The 19,295-nt window shown below is 40.9% G+C and overlaps 1 protein-coding gene across 50 annotated transcripts in view; it reads right to left on the reverse strand.

Annotated features, from left to right (window-relative positions):
• AOPEP (aminopeptidase O (putative)) overlaps nt 1-19,295 on the reverse strand; it is a 332,682-nt gene that overhangs the window by 190,809 nt on the left and 122,578 nt on the right. The gene's annotated exons all lie outside the window — the stretch shown is intronic.

Below are 19,295 nucleotides of genomic sequence, written 5' to 3' on the forward strand. Positions count from 1 at the left end.
TTTTATATTTCTGAACTATTTCACATCCAGAAAACAGAAAAAATAAAAATAATTCCATGATGGGGCACCTGGGTGGCTCAGCTGGTTAAGCATCTGACTCTTGATTTCAGTTCAGGTCATGATCTCAGAGTTGTGAGACAGAGCCCTGTGCTGGGCTAATAAGCACTGGGTGTGGAGCCTGCTTGGGATTCTCTCTCTCCCTCTCCCTTAGCCCCTCCTCCCCACTCTCTCTCCTTAAAATAATAATAATAATAATAATAATAATAATAATAATAATAATAATTCCATGATGGAAATCTGCTGACCTATGACAGAAATGAAGTCTGATGATATCTGATGAGCTCTTAGCGATAATGAAATGGACCCCAGCAACTCTAATTTCCATTTCAGTGGGTCTGGTGGGGGAAAGACTGGACGACAGTTTGATAAGAAGGAGCTGAACTAAAGGGAAGAAGATCTACCCCTTCCCCCGTGCCCTTTGGACCACTTGTTGATAGGGGCAGGGGGAATTAACAAAGGCCACCGGGGGAGCCAGGGGGGAACATCAGTCTCTGGCTCATTCCTGCTCTCAAGACCTTCCCAGCAGGCAAACCGAGATGAGAATGGTAAAGCGTAAAGCCCTACATCTTTTAGGATCTTAGCCTACACTGGAAGTCTGCTAAAGCAAAGGAGTACTCAGGGCCAACTTCATAGGTGTGCGACCTATGCAGTCACACAAGGACCTGTGTTTCCTGTGCTTGGCTTTAACGTCTCAGTCTTTAATTCTTAATGTTATCTTTGAACTTGTGTTTTGTAAGCAAAAACGGATGGAACAATGGAGCATGCACGTTAGCAGAGAAGCTATTATGTTCATCATAGGTGTTTGCCAACGGTCCCTGCCATCTTACCCACGCATAGCAGTCACAGTGCCCATGAACAAAGAATCGTGGTAGACCCACACTGAATTGGAGTTCAGGAAGACTCAAAAGGAGTTATCTCTGAAACTGAGTTATATCTGGATTGCTGACAGCCCAAGAGGCTCTGCTTTCCTTTTGAACCAGAATTTTCTTCAAATACAGAAAGAAGACAAAAGAGTTCTAAGAAACGTGAACAATCATTTCTTACTGCTGTTACTTCTCCATATTAACCACCCACATATGCTGAAAATGATGGGATAGAAGAAGAGGAAAGGATAGGGTGATCTATAGTTCATTTTCTTTTTAGTTCTTCCTCAGTCCTCAGGAAGTCAAAACTAGAGAATGTTGGTAGAATGTGCACATATCAGAAGTGAAATAAAAATAGTGAGCTAGTTTTCTGCAGCCTTTCTACTTCCGGTAAGAAGAAAGGAGGAGGAGGAGGAGGAGGAGGAGGAGGAGGAGGAGGAGGAGGAGAAGAAGAAAATGGGTATTCTTGTGCTACAAAGAACTGTGTAATTTCAATGACTCTGGATGCGAGTTAAATGTTCTTATATCTATCTGCATTTAAAATCACCTTTGCAAAAAAATAAAATAATAAAATAAATAAAATCACCTTTGCATAATATAAAGAGGAGTTGTAAAATTCACACTAATGATTTAATTTTTAGAATTTTTCTTTACTTAAAAATGTCATTAAATGGTAAATAAAACGTATCATAACAAGGTGAGATAGACTGATGAATAAAACAAAAATTCTCTAGATCAATACCTTTGTCCTTGCCTTTGAATAAGGGGCCCTGAATTTTGATTCTGCACTGAGCCCTGCCAATTATGTAGCCAATCCAGGGAAGGATAAACTACCAAGTTCTCTCCCAAAGAAGTACAGTTTCTAATAATCTGAAATGAGTGTTCAATTAGTTGATAGTATGTGTATTTAAGTGCATCTCCTGAATAGCATCTTGGATTGTAGAAGTCTTGAATACATCCTTTGAAAGGCAGCTAGATTGAAAAGTCTGCCATTTTATTACCTTTCTTTCCCATTTTATTACTTTTTTTTTAAGATTTTATTTATTTATTTATGAGACACAGAGAGAGAGAGAGAGACAGAGAGAGGCAGAGACACAGGCAGAGGGAGAAGCAGGCTCCACGCAGGGAGCCTGATGTGGGACTTGATCCGGGTCTCCAGGATCACACCCAGGGCCGAAGGTGGCACTAAACCGCTGAGCCACCCAGGCTGCCCGATTTTATTATTTTTTTAAAGATTTTTTTTTTTTAAAGTAAACTCTATATCCAATGTGGGGCTTGAACCTATGACCCTGAGATCATGAGTCACATGGTCCACCAACTGAGCCAGCCAGGCACCCGAGTCTGCCATTTTAAGGAGAAGACGTGAATCTAATTGAAACATATACTTCCTTTCCTAATGTTATTCGGTAATTTTAATCACATTCTTTTGTAGAACCATCTGTTCCCCAAAGATCATTAGGTAGATATGGTCATACTTTTTGGTGAAGGTGCCTTGAATACCTGTGTGTGTATGTGTGTGTAACAGAGAGAGGAGACAAAGGGAGGAAGAAAGCTATGCAGTATATACTCAGAGCTTGGAGGCCTATTTCTGGGCTGCTGGTAACTCCTTCGAGCTCCTCCTGGGTTTCCCTAGTTTTATCTTTATTTATCCTACTTAAAGCATTTCACAAATGTTCCTCAAATTACTCAAAAGCCTGTAATACATGTGATGTGTAACTGAAACTCCAAGGTCAGAAAGCAGAGTCCTAGAGATCAAAAGACTGGCAGGTATTGTTACTCGCAGTAGACTGGCTTCCTCAACTGGAGAACTGTGCTACATCTGGGATATCTGTGTCTGGAAAGAAGCAGCAGCCACGTGTGGCCTCCAAACTGCTTTCCTGGGGACTGAGTGACACAAAGCCCTGCCCAACCTGGTGGCTGGGGTCATTAATACTAATGAATCTTAGGAATTGCTAATTTTGGTCAACTGGTTTACCCAGCACTGGGTTTGTTTATTTGAGCTTCGCAATCTTCCTTAATAAATAATCAACAAATCCTTAAATTGGTGGCCCCTGTCTGTAAGCAAATCTCCAGTGTTCTGTCAGAATGGAAAACAGCCAGGAGAGCAAGGGTTGAGAAAACAGGAAGGATTTACAAAAACATGTTAATTTATATTTATATTATATCATATTATAAACATGTTACTCTTATTTTCCTAGCTGCTCTGATGTTATACCTTTATTTGATACTTTGACATGGTTAAAATGAAAGGCAACCGGCTTAAATTACACAGCTCTACAGAAGTCAATGCACTAGTACATAAAAAGTCAGCTTCATCCATCAAGCAAATGTTCCTTGACGTTCTGAGTCAGAATGGATCCTATCAGAGCTGGGGAGTCTCTGGTGAGGGTCTTAAGGTGTACTGACCCAGTGTCATTCCTAACTTCAGGCCAAGGTATTTGGAAAGGGAGCAGTCGGCCGTCCTAGTTAATAGGCCAGGTGCCTCTCAGGCAGGAAGAGTTAGGATAGGAAGTCAGACAGAAAAATAAACCTATTCTTCAGAATATGAGGTGAATTTTACCACTCTTTCAATGTATATTCAAATAATTTAGGCTAAGGAAACAAAGTAGAGGGGAATCCTTGGATAGAATATTTCCTTTTCCTTGGCCAACTGCAGGGAACAGGCAGACTTATGTGTGTGCTGCTGAGGCTGACACTGAAGTGACCTCTGAAAGCAAACACCCCAGTGAAACTGTTATGTAAACCAAAATGACTAGACATTCCAGGCCACCACAGCATAGAGCAGACTGTGTTAATGACAGCCCGCCACCTGTAAATAGCAAGTATTTCTGAATAGTAAGGGGACAGATGGAAATATCCTCTCTGATTTTACATTAGTAAAACTTTACATGTGATACAATTTTGTAAGTAATGGAGATTTAAAATTGTTCAAAATTTTAGAGAAAGGCTTTATAAAGGGGATAGGTGGTAACAGGAAGACTTTGTGGTTTCAAATCTGAATGGCAGGAACTGAATTTAATCAAAACGGTAGGCTGCAAACTGAAAAGGGCATAAGATAATATGGACTAATGTGTTATTAGCTCATGTTCACTACAATGAGATTAGCTCCCAACAACATCATAATCAGATCTCAGTATTTTGCTGGGTTAACTCTATGTCCAAAGGACATACAGTCAGAAATAAGTAAAGTTGCTTTTAAAAAAAATCCTCGATTTTATAAATTGATGGTAAATCATCAAACCCTTCAAAACTCCTTAAGTAAACAATCTAAAAAAATTTATTTTTAACAGTGGTTACATTGATGCTGCTTATATTTTTAATCAATCAAGTTTTGTTTGTAAAACTAAAGATTGGGTTTTAAAAAGCCAAGTATTCAATGTGCTTCACACCAAAAATCTACATATCCAAGTGAGCCACTTAAAAAAAAATCCTCAAAATCTATACATTGATTGAACTCATCTATCCTTCTCAGGACTTTGCTTAAAGTAAACAATCTCAAATATTCCTTTTGAAAGATGGCTTCACTGATGCTTGTTATAATTTTGATCAACCAATAAGCTTTATTTGTAAAATTCAAGACTTGGTTTACAAATGCCATGAGGCCTGGGCAGAGAGGAGCCCTGCATTTCCTTTGTGCATGAGAGTTAATAGGATTAAAGCTTGAAGAATTGAATCAAATCCTGAGCTGGTTAAGATGGATGTATCACATTTCAGGCTTCCCATTTCATAACCGGCCCACCCCCCATTTTATAACATAAAACATGCTGGTGAGCTTATTTAAATGGTTCTTCAGGAATACACTGATTTCAGAACCTTGAAAAGGGAACATGTGGCCATTTCCTCTCTTGAGCCATCTGGCTTGTGGTGTACTCGGCCTGCATGGTTTTCGGCCTGATCCTGCTTCTCTGTCAGCAACCCCTGCTCTGGTCCAGTTACATGAAGAGAGTCTCTGCCTTTGTGCTCAGAGAATTTTTGTGTATGAATTAATCGTTTTTAACTTGCACAACGATGCAGTTAACCCTGGCCTTAATCATCTGTAAATACAGCAAAGCTGAGCTGAAAGACTTGTTATCTTTCTCCAGATCATGTAATGGAACTGGGGGTCTGCTGCTGTTATCAAGGTGGTTATTATCAAGTATAATTTGTGGTCGAGAATGTTTGGCATTCCTGTCTAGCAGTAGCCCAGAATGTTTAGAATAGATTTTTACATAGGAGTTCAAACATCTGTCCGTTTTAGGTCAGATTTCTGTGAGAACTTAAGCATTACAGTCTCTAAACATCTGCAGCTGTCCCAGATTAAATGGGAATGGTCTTGCATTACGATGACAACAAAGGGTCAAGTTTAAAATTAAGAGTATAAGAATAAAGCTAAGAATGGTAAGCAAAACATATGCCCATTTTCCAAATGCCAGATAATGTCACCACTTATAAGTTGGGCTATAAGGCTGTTTAAATGCCATCCTAGCAGAAGACCCGTTAATTAGTAGTCTATAACACCAATTTGCCTATGGACTAATACGCAGCATCACAATTTCATTATAGATTCCTCTCATTTGCAATTCCTGTTTTAGGAACGTGGTTGGTCTGAAGGGAAGAGTGCCTTATTAAATGAAGGCTGTATATAAAACTGCAAAGAAACACAATGTCAAATTTTGGAAAGGAAGTTAAAGAAGAATTAAAACAAGCTGCGATGATCTTAACAAAGACACACAAAACCTGTTACTAGGAAGACTGCTTTGGTCAAATTTCCTGTTTTTCCCTAAGCCCTGGTTTGTTTTAAACACGTCTTCAGTGCACAGTTTACTGCTGCTGATTAACATTCCTACGTGGCCAGTCCAGAGCTGCTCTCCAGAACTTCTGACTTAAAGATACTCTGAACAATGTGGATGCCTTCTTTCTTCTCCAGATTGTGGTCTCCACCATAATTAAGAGATGATAAGCCATGGCATGAAATAGCTGAAAATTCGTTCTAGAAAGTAGAAAGTTATTCAAGTATGGGTTAATTAAGAGTCACAAAATGAAAGGTTCATGAAAGGTCTCTTTAACCCTAAGCAATTTTACCACAAGATTCCAGAAATCAGCTACAAAGCACATCAAATCAAAGCCACACAAGTGTTGCTGATGACTCTTTGTTTTGTTTTATTCACTTAAAAAAAAAACCTCCTTTGCAAAGACATACCTGACTCTAACGGCAACCTATTATAAAATTTAAATAACTGAATCATACCATTGTGTCTGGAACATAGGGAAATAAAAATTCCTCCCTTGGGAAAAAAAGTATAAAACATTAACGTTTTTCTAAATATTTTATAAATTACACAGCTTTATTAAACACATATCATTAGAAGTCTCTTCTGTAACTGACAACACTTTTCTTAATGGTCTTTACATGTTTAAATAAATGGCTCCTGAAAATGTGCATTTACATTATATAAATAAAACCTTAATTAATATAAACATACTCAGATATAAACTTTTTAGAAATGTCAGTTTAAAACTATCCAGTCTAAATAAACCCTCTTAGGACTTTGCCTCCTAGCAAAGCAATTTTTAATGCATTTCTTCACATAAAAAGCTCATAGAGACTTAGAAGCACAATCCAAGAGAGAAACCAAAATAGCTTTATAGAAAGAAGACTGAATGTTTCATTCATGTAGTAAACAACTCAAAGCATACCCAATAGATGGATAGTTTTTTAAACCAACTAAGGCCATGTGATTTTATTTTTAATACTTACTATTATCTCATCTTTTTTTTTTAAGATTTTATTTATCTATTCATGAGAGAACAGAGAGAGAGAGAGAGAGAGAGAGAGAGAGAGAGGCAGAGACACAGGCAGAGGGAGAAGCAGACTCCATGCAGGGAGCCTGACATGGGACTCCGGCCCTGGGTCTCTAGGATCATGCCCTGAGCCGAACAGATGCTCAACCACCAAGCCACCCACATGTCCCAAAAGAAAGTCCAATCTTAATTAAGTCATTATACTTTGAATTTTTGGTCCTGTGCAGCCACATTAAATCTTAGCCATACGATTTTGAAGATAATCTGAGAAACAGACACAGGTAGACTTTATCTGTGTCTTTAAAAAATCCATTATTGGGACACCTGGGTGGCTCAGTGGTTGAGCATCTGCCTTTGGCTCAGGGCATGATCCCAGAGTCTTGCATCAGGCTCCTTGCAGGGAGCCTGCTTCTCCCTCTACCTGTGTCTCTGCCTCTCTCGGTGTCTCTCACGAATAAATATATAAAATCTTTAAAAATAATAATTAATAAATATAAATAAATAAATCCATTATTTGACAAAAACAGTGAAAACTCTTTGCAACAAGTAGGCAAGTATTTGTGAGCACATATTTTGTCCTCAGAATTAAGTCTGATACTATGAAAAAATATAAAGAAATTCAAGACTGAGCTCTTATCCTTAAGAAGGTAATGATTTAGGGATCCCTGGGTGGCGCAGCGGTTTGGCGCCTGCCTTTGGCCCAGGGCGCGATCCTGGAGACCCGGGATCGAATCCCACATCGGGCTCCCGGTGCATGGAGCCTGCTTCTCCCTCTGCCTGTGTCTCTGCCTCTCTCTCTCTCTCTCTCTCTGTGACTATCATAAATAAATAAAAATTAAAAAAAAAAAAGAAGGTAATGATTTAGCCAGTGAAAAATAACATGCAAAAACTGGCCATCCTCCCTCCCCAACATGCACCCCAGAGGAAACAACACAACAGCAGCAAAGAGCAAAGAGACTGTGCAGTGAGACTGCAATTGTGGAAGGAATGCAGAAACCAAAGGGCCAAGGAGGACTAGGATTCTTGGGGAAAGTTCCAGGGAGGAGCTGGCCCTTGAGGTGAGCCTCACAAGAGGGGTAAACCCGAAGAGGCAGAAACCGGCTGGGTGTCCCAAGGGTGGGGATGGATAGCAGGGAAACCTCTGTTTCAGTAATGAGCACAGCATGTTCAAGGAGATGGGAAGGTCAACCAGATGTGTGGCCTCTGGAAACCAAGCCCTCCCTTTGCTCAGACTGTGGTCTCTTTGCCTTGAAGAGAGTCTCATAAAGGATGGCTCACCTCCCCATTCACCAGCCATCCCCCCCCCACACACAATATGCACGAGAGGAATCTCTGTGCCAGACTGTCCATGCCTTGTACACAGCACATGCCTGATAGAGATGACGACTCCCCTGAGCCTACTCAACAATATGCCTTAGGCCCAGGGCCTTGCTTTTCTTTAGAGATCCTGCTCCCAACTCAGCCCGATAGTGACTTCCAGAGAATTGCAACAGGCACATCCGAAGTCTGGCTCACCTCCCCTGATGAAGTGTTCCAAATTCAACTGTCAGGTAGAGGCAGGGTGCTCTGCCTCCTATGTTGTGAAACAACAGTAAAGCCACAAACTGACCAGTCATTGCTTCCAAGGAAGAGGCCAGGGAATTCAATTACTCACAAGCTAACCACAATCACAGGATGAAACAGCAACTTTCCTAATAAGTTCCCTTTCAGCTGTTCCTCATAAACATAGCCATCATTCAGTTTTTAAAAATTGACCAACCAACACCTAAGGAAAAGAATGGCGTTGTCTAAGCTAATGAAAGACCGGGCACAGGCAGGATGCATTGCGGAAGAGCAAGTACTGTTATGACCACTGTGGAGCCCAGATGAGATCAGGTGAGCAGAAGGATCCCTATGGAATCAGGGCTCAGGCAGGTTTACTTTGAGTAATAAAGCCCTGGCTGAGGAGAGGGCCCAAAGTGTAACAAATTACCTCCGGTGTTTTCACATCTGGAGGTGAGGAGGAATAATCTCTCTGGGGTCTGCTCTAAGGCAAATGAAACCAAACTTGCCTCTTCTTCCAAAACAGAGCCTAAATGGGCTCCAGGGAACCCTCCCTGGCAGTGTGGTGGGGCAAGAAAGCAGGGCCAGGAGTGAAAAGACTTGAGGGCTGGTATGGCTCTGCTGCCGTGGAACTTGTTGACCTTGGTTTCTTTATCTGTCAGTGATGAGGAGTTGGACTGGAGATAATCTACCCCTGAAGCCCACTCTGGCCCCAACAATGACTCTGCCAAACAGATGGGGGCACGGGAAAGAAGGAAATAAGATTTTCTGATTTTGTCTTCTTTTCTGCCCGTTGCCATTTCTCCATATGCCCCAAATCACATTAATTCGCCAATTAATAAACAGCCATCCTCTGCTGCAATCTCGTCTGCAGCTCAGTGAATTTCATGCTTGTCTGATGACAGCAGCAGCTGCTGCCCTCCTCAAACCACATCCTTCCCCTTCGTCATGAGGCCTCCTCACTAGCCACAGTTTGCCTTGGCCAGAGCTCCCTCTGCGTCAGCTTCCACCAGAAACTGCCACCCATATGCAGAGTTCTAGTTGATCAGCTTCTCTGAAGCAGATCCAGCTGGCCAGAGGAGCATCCCAGGTGGTCAAGACCAAAGAATTTCACAGCATCGTAGGCATATTAATGCTGACGGGACCACAAGATGCATCCAGTTCGACTGCCTCCAATTTATAGATGACACTAATACCCAGAGAGGCTGATTTATCTAAAGTGGTCTAGCCAGAGCTAGAACCTAAATGTATGGACTCAAAGGCCAGTTATAATTCTGAAATGACTAAAACCGAAACTAGTATTTATGGTGTGCTCCATGCCAGGCACTGTGCCAGCTGACTTCTTAAAAGTTATCACATACAAACTTGAACTCAGGATCTGTTCTTCAAATCTGCCCCTCCTCCCGTCCTCCTAGTTTCATCAAACGGCACCCCCCACCCCCAATCCATTGAGCTGCTTATGCCAGGAACTTGGGACTCATCCTTGACACCTCCCTCTTCCTCATGACTCCCTCACATAAAACTCTTGATTTCTGAGATCTTCCTGTCATTTCTTCAGAGCATATCTTGCATCTCTCCAATTTTCTCCATCATCAGTATCTCCAGCCCTGATCCAAACCAACTTTGCCTCTTGTCTGGACTATGCTCACACCTTGGATCTTACCATGCCCTTGCTACCGATCTCCTCCTGTCAACCCATTCTCCAACCAGACAGGCTCTAGATTCAGTCACAAGCGTCCTTAGAAGAAAGAGGCAGAGGGAGATGAAGTGCTCCCTGTGCTCGCACACAGAATAAATGGGGACACGAAAAGGGAGCAGAGAAGGATCTGAAGACACTGGCCTTGAATGCTGGAGTGATGCAACCATAAGTCAAGAAATGTTGGCAGCAAACAGAAGCTGGAAGAGGCAAGGAACAGAGTCTCCCTATAGCCTTAGGAGAGAGTATAACCCTGCCAACACCTTGATCAATATGCCCAGTCATACTGATTTCAGACTTTGGGCCTCCAAAACCATGAGAGAATCCATTTCCATTGTTCCAAGCCACCAAGTTTGGGGTAATTTGTTACAGTGGGCATAGGAAACTAATAGAGAGTCCATAACATTATTTTGCTAAAACACAGTGGTTTACATCTGGAAAAGTTTTATTCCTTCCCAACATCCTCTGTCTGTACCACTGTTCAGCCACAGGTAAACATCACATCTTCACTCTTGGCATCACCTCTACCATACGTTTCCCAAGTCAAGAATTAGCAATGAGGATTGAGAAAATTATTAGACAAGACAGAAGAAACAACTGACCACTAGGTGCAAAAATGCTTCAAGATCAAGACTTCTTTAAAAACCAAAGTAAATAATGTCTTAATCTTGCTTCCAAATGTTTTTGGATCCATGAAGATCTTCTGTTTTCATTTCCATAATAAAGTAAATAATTTATAATAGATAAACAACTATTTTAGAATAGCTATAGAATCATATTCCATGAAATTAAAGGCATTGTACTTTCAAGTTCATCTTTTAGCCCACCTCTTGGTCATTGTTCTGCCTCATATATTAAGACTGATAATGCACTCTGCTTTAAGACAATCTATAATTTTTTTTAAGATAAGATGCCTAGAAATATAAATTTCCAATGACTCATTTTAACATCGTAAGAAGTCAAATAATATTTATGAGTGAGACACACTGTGAAGAAATACATTTTAACATACTCTCAGTATTCCCACCCAGTGGACAAGGATAATAGCCCTCTTGCTGGAGCAGCCATCTTGCTATTATTCCATTCAGAGCTTCCAGATGGGAAAAGAATATTAAGTCGTTAGAAATTAATCCTGCCAAAGGAAATCGGAAATTTTCAAAGCTGTTGTCAATATGGCTCTGCAGTTTAAGATGAACATACATGAAGTGAATAAATCTAGTTGAAGCAATGATGATCATAAGAACTGCTGTAAGAGAGCATAAAGAAAGCTCCAGATGAGAGGGAACGAGAAAATATAGCTGAGACAATTAGGTGCAGTGATTCAAGTTTGCTGAGTCTTGACAAGAGAGCAAGGCAGGAAGGTGAGGACATTTCAATGTAAGAAAATCTCCAGAGCAAAGATGCTTCTCACAGATCCCAGAGCATATTTGGGAAGCAGTCTGATATATTAAAAAGCAGTAGGGGCACCTGGGTGGCTTAGCAGTTGAGCGTCTGCCTTGGGCTCAGGGCATGATCCCTGAGTTCTGGGATGGAATCCCTCATGGGGCTCCCAGCAAGGAGCCTGGTTCTCCCTCTCTCTCCGCGTTTCTCTCTGTGTCTCTCATGAATAAATAAATAAAATCTTAAAAAAAAAAAAAAAAAAAAAAAAAAAGCACTTCCCTTGTCATAATGGTTTGAAAGTAGAAAAGAACTTTGGAGATCATTTAGCTCTGCCACTCCATTTTACACATGAGACACTGAGACCAGCAGGGGTTAGGTCACTTTCCCAAGGACAGTCAGCTATTAAGTGGCCACGCTAGGACTCAAACTCAGGTCTGCTGCAGCCTCCTCTGGTGCTGCGTGCGCCGCCCCTCCACGTTGATTTCAGATGTGATAAGTGGTCTGCGAACTTAAATAATGACAAATAAATTTTTTAAGCACTGTAACCCTATTCCATGATGAGCTATTTCACGCTGATTGTTTTTTATCAGTTCTTTTCAACATGACATTCAAAAAGATGTAGCACATCATCTTCCTGACTTCCGTTTTTTTTTTTTTTATGATTTTATTTATTTATTAGAAACAGAGAGAGAAAGGCAGAGACACAGGCAGAGGGAGAAGCAGGCTCCATGCAGGGAGCCCGATGTGGTACTGGATCCCGGGCCTCCAGGATCACGCCCTGGGCTGAAGGTGGCACTAAACCGCTAAGCCATCGGGGCTGCCCATCCTGACTCTTCCTTTACCCTTGGCCTCCCCTTAATCTCCTTGGAGGTAAAGAGCTATTTGGCCAAATAATTTGTTTTCACCGAGACCATCCAGTTTTTACACCTGACTCATTATCAACCACCCTGAAGACAGCAGCCTGTGTTGACGCTGTACCTTTGCTGAGAGCAGGTCCTGGGTGGGTGTGCTTGTGCATGCTTGTCTGTGAGCATGTGGCCTGAGTCAGATGCACTGATTGTGGTATATGCCCAGCCACGGTGCTCAGGGGCACTGACTTATCTGTTGCTGTGCCCTCATGCCAGAGCTGATACCCAGAGTGTCAGCCTCCCCAGCAAGAGCTTGCTGGCCTTTGGTAGAGAGAACACAGGATATGAGTAACCCTAAAGGTATGAACCCATGTGCATGTCCCTTTGCCAGGTGTAGATTCTAATGCTTCCCCAGTGGTGACTTGTGAACAACTGATGACAGGAGCATGCTACTCCTTGGTTATATATTCTTTGAGTCTCACCCCTGAGTCCAAGAAAAGGATACTTGTGCCTTTGTATAATGTAGTTTTTATAAGGATAATGTGCAAATACATTTTGTCTATCTCTACGCTATTATTTATCAAACATAATGGGCATTTGACCCACATGTCAACCAACAGTTCTAGGCATATTAAAAATAAGATTCCTCACATTTTCTAAAGGATAAAGTAAAATATATTATAAAAGTATTATTTTAAATAACTTCGTATCAGTGAGCTTATTTTAAATAATTTCATCCCAGTGAGAAGGATGATATAGTGTATAGTATTTAGCTACTGTATATTGAACATTTTAACTATAATGACAAACTACTTTGTCATACATATAATGACAAACTGGGAAACATAAACTGGGCTTGGTAAACATAAATTCATTAGCACTAGATCCAAGAGCTGGAAGACTGGGCTGAATGTTCCATCAGGGAAGAGAGCAACCAATACAGACAAATCTATTTTTTGGTTGCATTTGGCAAGCATGTAACAGCAGTTGGATACAGTTTTAAAACATAACTTATGGGGCACCTGGGTGGCTCAGTTGGTTAAGCACCCAACTCTTGGTTTCAGCTCAGGTCATGATCTCAGGGTCATGGGATCAAGCCCTGCCTCAGCCTCCACGCTTAGTGTGGAGTCTGCTTGAGATTTTCTTTCTCCCTCTGTCCCCCTCTCCACTCATACATGCTCTTTCTCTCCCCACTCTCTAAAATAAATAAATCAATCTTTAAAAAATAATTAAACATAATACATCATCAGTTCTTCCTCTAAGGGATAAAGATCCATTCACTCAGCAAATATTTACTGAGCAACTCCGGACAGGGCACTGGGGTACAGTAGGAAACAAGACAGGGTCTCTGTCCTCACACACTCACAAAATAACAGGATTTCTTATATTTCGCAATAAATCTCTTAATGTTCAGCCCCCCAAACAGCATATCATTTGAAAAAACCACCTAAACAATAGAAATGGCCTTGGAAGACACTGATCAGGGTCATGTAGATACAATGCATATCATGCTCCAAAGTCTTTTGTGAGGTACCTTTGTCTCTACTGTACTACGTGCTGCCCATTTTCTTCGTTTATGAAAAATCATCACACTTTTTGTTCCCTTTCAACCATAATCAGGATCAAGAGGCACAAGACAGACAACAAACTATTCTCTGAGAATGAAATAATGTTGTCACTCACATTCCAATGTAACTTCTTTTATTTATGTAGCAATGTCCTTTCTCCTTCCGTACCTGTCACTACTGGTCCCACGTTCCCTTTTTTGCATTCTCCTTCATGGCTCACAACATAATCATTAACCAAACCAAACCCTTTCTGATGACATGTGTTTTCATGAACAAAAACTCTTCATGCAACTTCTTTTCATATAAGTACTCCATATGTGGCAATCTGCACATTACTGGCTCTACTCAAATACAAAGTAAAAGATCTGCTAGCATGTACATCCATTAACTGCTTTTCTGTACTTGTACCATGGATATGATGCAATTTCTATTTCATGAGAGAATTTTGCCAAGTTTTCAAGGCTGCTTTCTCTGAGAATTAAGCTTGTCACTAACTTCGGAGACACTCTTATGAACTCTTCAACAGTAATGTGATTTTTGCCTGGTTTTCTCTACATGGAGTATAGCACTGAATATTGTCTCATTTTGACTTGTTCTCTGATTTCACTGTAGAATTCATCAATCTCATTTTGAAAAGCACAATTTTGGATTTGTTCTGGAGAAACAATAGGGTTACCTCTGTTGTGTTTAAAAGTGACACAAAAGCTTCAATGATTTCAATGCCACTATTTGATAAAAGGACAATACAAAACGAGGTGGTATTGAGTGGAGTGCTGGTTCAATAAAACCTAATTTTAGATATTAATCACCATTCTTCCTTCCTTATTTGACCGCTTACGTTAAATCATCCTACTCAAGGAATCGCCTATCCCATTAGCCACAGTTACATACTCTATATTTCCACTGGTGTCCTGTTCATGGTTTATAGTTCTAACATTACTCTGAGTACTAATATCTACTTGACTCATTGCATTCTGCTTTTTCCCTTTACCATTGAGCCTTTTTTCGAATTGGAATATAGTTATAATACATGAAAATTCATGTGAACAATAATGGCAGATGATGTAAAAACACATCAGCTCAGATGAACTTCATTCAGCTGACCAAGTATTATCCAAGACGAAGTGACTGACAAGCTTTCTAGCTCATACACTATCTTTAAGAGGATAAAGATTATTAAGAACAGGATTCCTGTGAAAATATAATTTCTCATAAGTAAAATGTGTATGAAGAAAATGACTTCATTGATTTATTCCCCAAAACTGCCAAAGCACCTGCAGACCACCTGACAAAATGGAATGGGGGTGGGAAGATCCCTATGAGCCACGCTGAGAAACTGCTCCCAGCCTTCCTTCCAGCTTGACTTAGGTCTGGGTAACACTCAGCCAAAAACTGTCATTCATTTCAGACCTCTCTGTCCACTCAAGCTGAGCCTCATGAAAAAGTTGTTTTCTTTTCTTTTCCCCCTCATCCCTGACCTCCTGTCCAACTTCTACCCAGGCCTCTCTCCATCCCTGGTCTATGTGAACTCACTCTCAACATCTCAAATCAAGAAGCTTGGGATAACCTCTGCTCAATTTCTCATACCAAAGTAGGGTCAAATTCTACTGCTATTCTTATAAGGCAATAGTTCTCAATCTTGGCAACTCATTAGAATCACCTGGAGAGTTTTGAAAAATTAAAAAGTATTATTGCTGGGGCAGCCCAGGTGGCTCAGTGGTTTAGCGCTGCCTTCGGCCCAGGGTGTGATATTGGAGACCCAGGATCGAGTCCCGCCTCAGGCTCCCTGCATGGAGACTGCTTCTCCCTCTGCCTGTGTCTTTGCCTCTCTCTCTCTCTGTCTATGTCTCTCATGAATAAATAAATCTTAAAAAAAAAAAGTACTATTGTCTCAACTCCATTCCACATCAGTACTTACCTTTTTACAAAGCTTCCTCAATGATTCTAACATGTAGAAAAGGATAGGAATCACTGTCATAAGGTAGCGTTGCTAGAAGGCATCTCCCATAGCAGTTCCTCCATTATTACATGTATGGATTCTCACCTCCCTGGGGGGGATCACCCATCTCTTAGCAATACTGTGACAAGCTCCCTGCTAGATTCTCTGGATCTAGTGGATCTACTGATGCTGGTGCCTTCTACACCCACCGCCACAGCCCTCAAAGTGATCTTTATCATCTTTCCCTTTGGCTCTGTTATCCTTTCCCTCCGGGACCGTGGTTCTCAACTGACTGCACATCAGAATCGCGGGGGCCTTTAAAATACCAGTGTCCAGGCTGCAACCAACACCCAATAATAAATCATCACCTCTGAGGATGGGAACCAGGCATGAACGTTGCTAAAAAGCAGCCAATATTGAGAATCCATACTCTTGGACCTATCTCTCTATGACCACCACATCTAGCTTCAATTAGCTACCACCATTGAGTTGGGTTCTGGCTTCCTGACAGCCATTCTCAATAGGGAACTTTCTTCACTCAAGAGCTTCCAGTCCACTGGCAGAGACAGACTTGAAAAACCAAACTTTAAACCACAGTGATGTAAGTACTACAATGGAAATATGAATAATCTTCTTTCAGACAGAGAGGAGGGAGCAATTAATGACCTGTGAAATTGGGGAAGGCTTCTCAGAGGAAATTATACTTGAACAGGGTCGTGAGGGTCATCAGACTGAAAGAGTAAAGGGAAAATGGATGTTTTCTTAGAAACATACACTTCCCTTTTAAAATAGTTTTATTATTGACACACACTGACACATAATGTTCCCATTATATATTTTTGATCACTTAGGACAGTATTTCCCAACCTTTTTTTCCAGCCAATACAGCTAACTGTCATGGCCATAGGTACATTTTCATTACTCCCAAGGCTTTTTTATGTGTATTTTGACTTTTTAAAATAGTCTTTATTTTTTAGAGCACTGTTAGGTCCACAGCAAAGTTAAACAGAAGGTACAGAGATTTCCCCTCTATGTCTTGCCCTAACACCTGCACAGCCTCCTCCACTATCAGCATCCCCCCACCAGAATGGCACACTTGTTACAAGTGAGAACTGCGAACGTCACATTATTGTGATGACAGTGATACATTACTATAACCCGGAGTCTAGAGTTTACATTAGGATTCACTCTCGGTGTTATATACTGTGGGTTTGGATAAATGTAAAATGATATATGTATCTGCCACTGTAGTGCGATATGGGGCAGTTTGCTCTAAAAAAATCCTCTATGCTTTTCATCGATCCCTGGTAACCACAAATCTTTCTACTATCTCCATAATTTTTTACCTTTGTCAGAATATCATGGGGTTGGAATCATACAGTACATAGACTGGCTTCTTTCACTTAGTAATATGTATTTAAGGTTTCTCCCTGTCTTTTCAGAGCTTGATAGCCCGTTTCTTTTTAGTGACGAATGACATTCCACGGTCTGAATGGACCAGAGTTTATTTATCCATTCACCCACTGAGGGACATCTCGGTTACTTCCAATTTTTGACAATTATGAATAAAGCCTTTATAAACATCAGCATGCAGGTTTTTGTGTGGACATAAGTTTTCAACTTTGGATAAATACTAAGGAGCATGATTGCTAGATCATATGGTAAAAGTATATTTAGTTTTGCAAGAAACTGCTAACATGTCTCCCAAAATGGCTGTACCCTTTTGCATTCCCACCAGCAGTGAATGAGAGATCCTATTGCTCCACATCCTCGCCAGCATTTGGCATTAGCAGCCTGGATTCTGGCCATCCTAATAGTGATGTACAGTGATACCTCATTTTTTGTTTTAATTTGCATTTTCCTGATGACACATGATGTGGAGCATGTTTTCATCTTCCCAACCTTCTTAAAGTCCTGACACACATAGAAAATATCTGTAAATTCTCTGGATTAAACATCAAGCCTGCCTGTGGCTAAAGGTAACAGGCCTGGGACTCTGGCTGTCCCTGGTCCCTCCAGGCCACCTGAAGGCAGAAGGCATCTATACATCTCAGCATACTGTGACACATCTGCAAAACACCAGCATGCCAAGGCACACCTGTAGGGATGCTCCAAATGATGATACCATTAGCTGTCAGTAGTAGAAAGCCTAATTCAAACTAGCTTAAATAATGAGGACTCTTATTCTTTCATATAACAATACATGCAAGAGCTGTCTCCAGGCATAGAATGTCAGGTCCTATTCTGCTTCTCTGCCACTGTCTCTGCAGTGCCTTATTCTGGGTATTGGCTTCCTTTTTAGGTCAGTAGCAAAATGGCTGCCACATTGTTAGACATCATTTCCAAACGTGATCAAAGATCAAGAGAAAAAAGAGAGGTATACTTCCTAATGTGTCTTTTTCTCTCAGTCAAGAAACCCATTTCTCTTTCTCAGAAGTCTACAAAAAGTGACCCCTCATATTTCCTTTGCCAGAATCTTGTCAAATGTCCTTGCCTAATCAGGTTCTTGGCAAGAAGAAATGGACACCATAACTGGCTCAGATGAACTGGGATTTACTAAGGGAGATGTGGACAGGATTCACCTTCTCTGAGAAACACATGGAGGGGTAAACAACCAAACAAAATCAAGGCCCTTCCAGCAAGCAAGAGAATGGGACTGGATTTTAGGCAGGCAATCAATGGGGTCTGCTTCAGTTTACTTCATATTAGAAACAGACTGTAGAGCATAGTAGTTAAGGGATCCAGGCAGTAGGCTCAAAACCCATTGTACCATCGTATGCAGGCTTCAGTTTTCTTATGAGAAAGGAATGACCAGAGTCCCTGACTAAGGCGGGCTGCTGGGAGGAATAAACATATAGTGCTTAGAACAGACTCTGGCATACAGTAAGGTTTAATCACATTGGTGGTCATCTTCATCTCCATGGCATCTGTCATAGGTTATAAACAGCTAATGGGCAGGGACTAGATCTGTGGGAAAGAAGGGTTCTCTCTGATTAGCACTGAGCACAGTGCCATGCTCAATTAGGCGTTCAATAAGTTCATTTGTGGGGTTTCTGCATTTTAATAACTTAATTAAAAGGCCCATTTCTTCCTATTACTAACAAAAAGATGGTACTGACTAAAAGGTAACATTTTACCATTAGAAATACTTCAAGAAATCTATTGCCCCCTGGAAAATACATTCAGAGAAATACAATAATAATTATTACTTGAAATGAATATTTAAAGAGCCTTTACTATGTGTAGGAGACTGCTATCAATGCCTTACATGCATTGTCTCCTTTAATCCTAAAACCAGTCTATGGAGTTAGGTTTACCAGTAAAACACTCTTAAAGCTAATCTCAAACAAAAAACAGATTTGTCTTCAAAGTGTAAATGTTTCGACAACATAATGTCAAATTTGACCTACCTAATTTGTAGTTCTAAGACACGTTTTCTCCTCTGCCTATCTTCCCTACCCCTGCTGAAATCAAGATGCATAATCAGGTTCTATGGATGTCTATGTTTACTGTAACAACATGTGTGTGCACGTACCCCAGTCATGAAGTAGGAAATGCATTTGCAGAATGGAGAAAGCACAGCAGTTACAGCCATCATGGAGGCAGGCTCCATGTTTT

This window comes from Canis lupus, chromosome 1 (genome assembly GCF_003254725.2).
Source record: "Canis lupus dingo isolate Sandy chromosome 1, ASM325472v2, whole genome shotgun sequence".
NCBI lineage: Eukaryota > Metazoa > Chordata > Mammalia > Carnivora > Canidae > Canis > Canis lupus.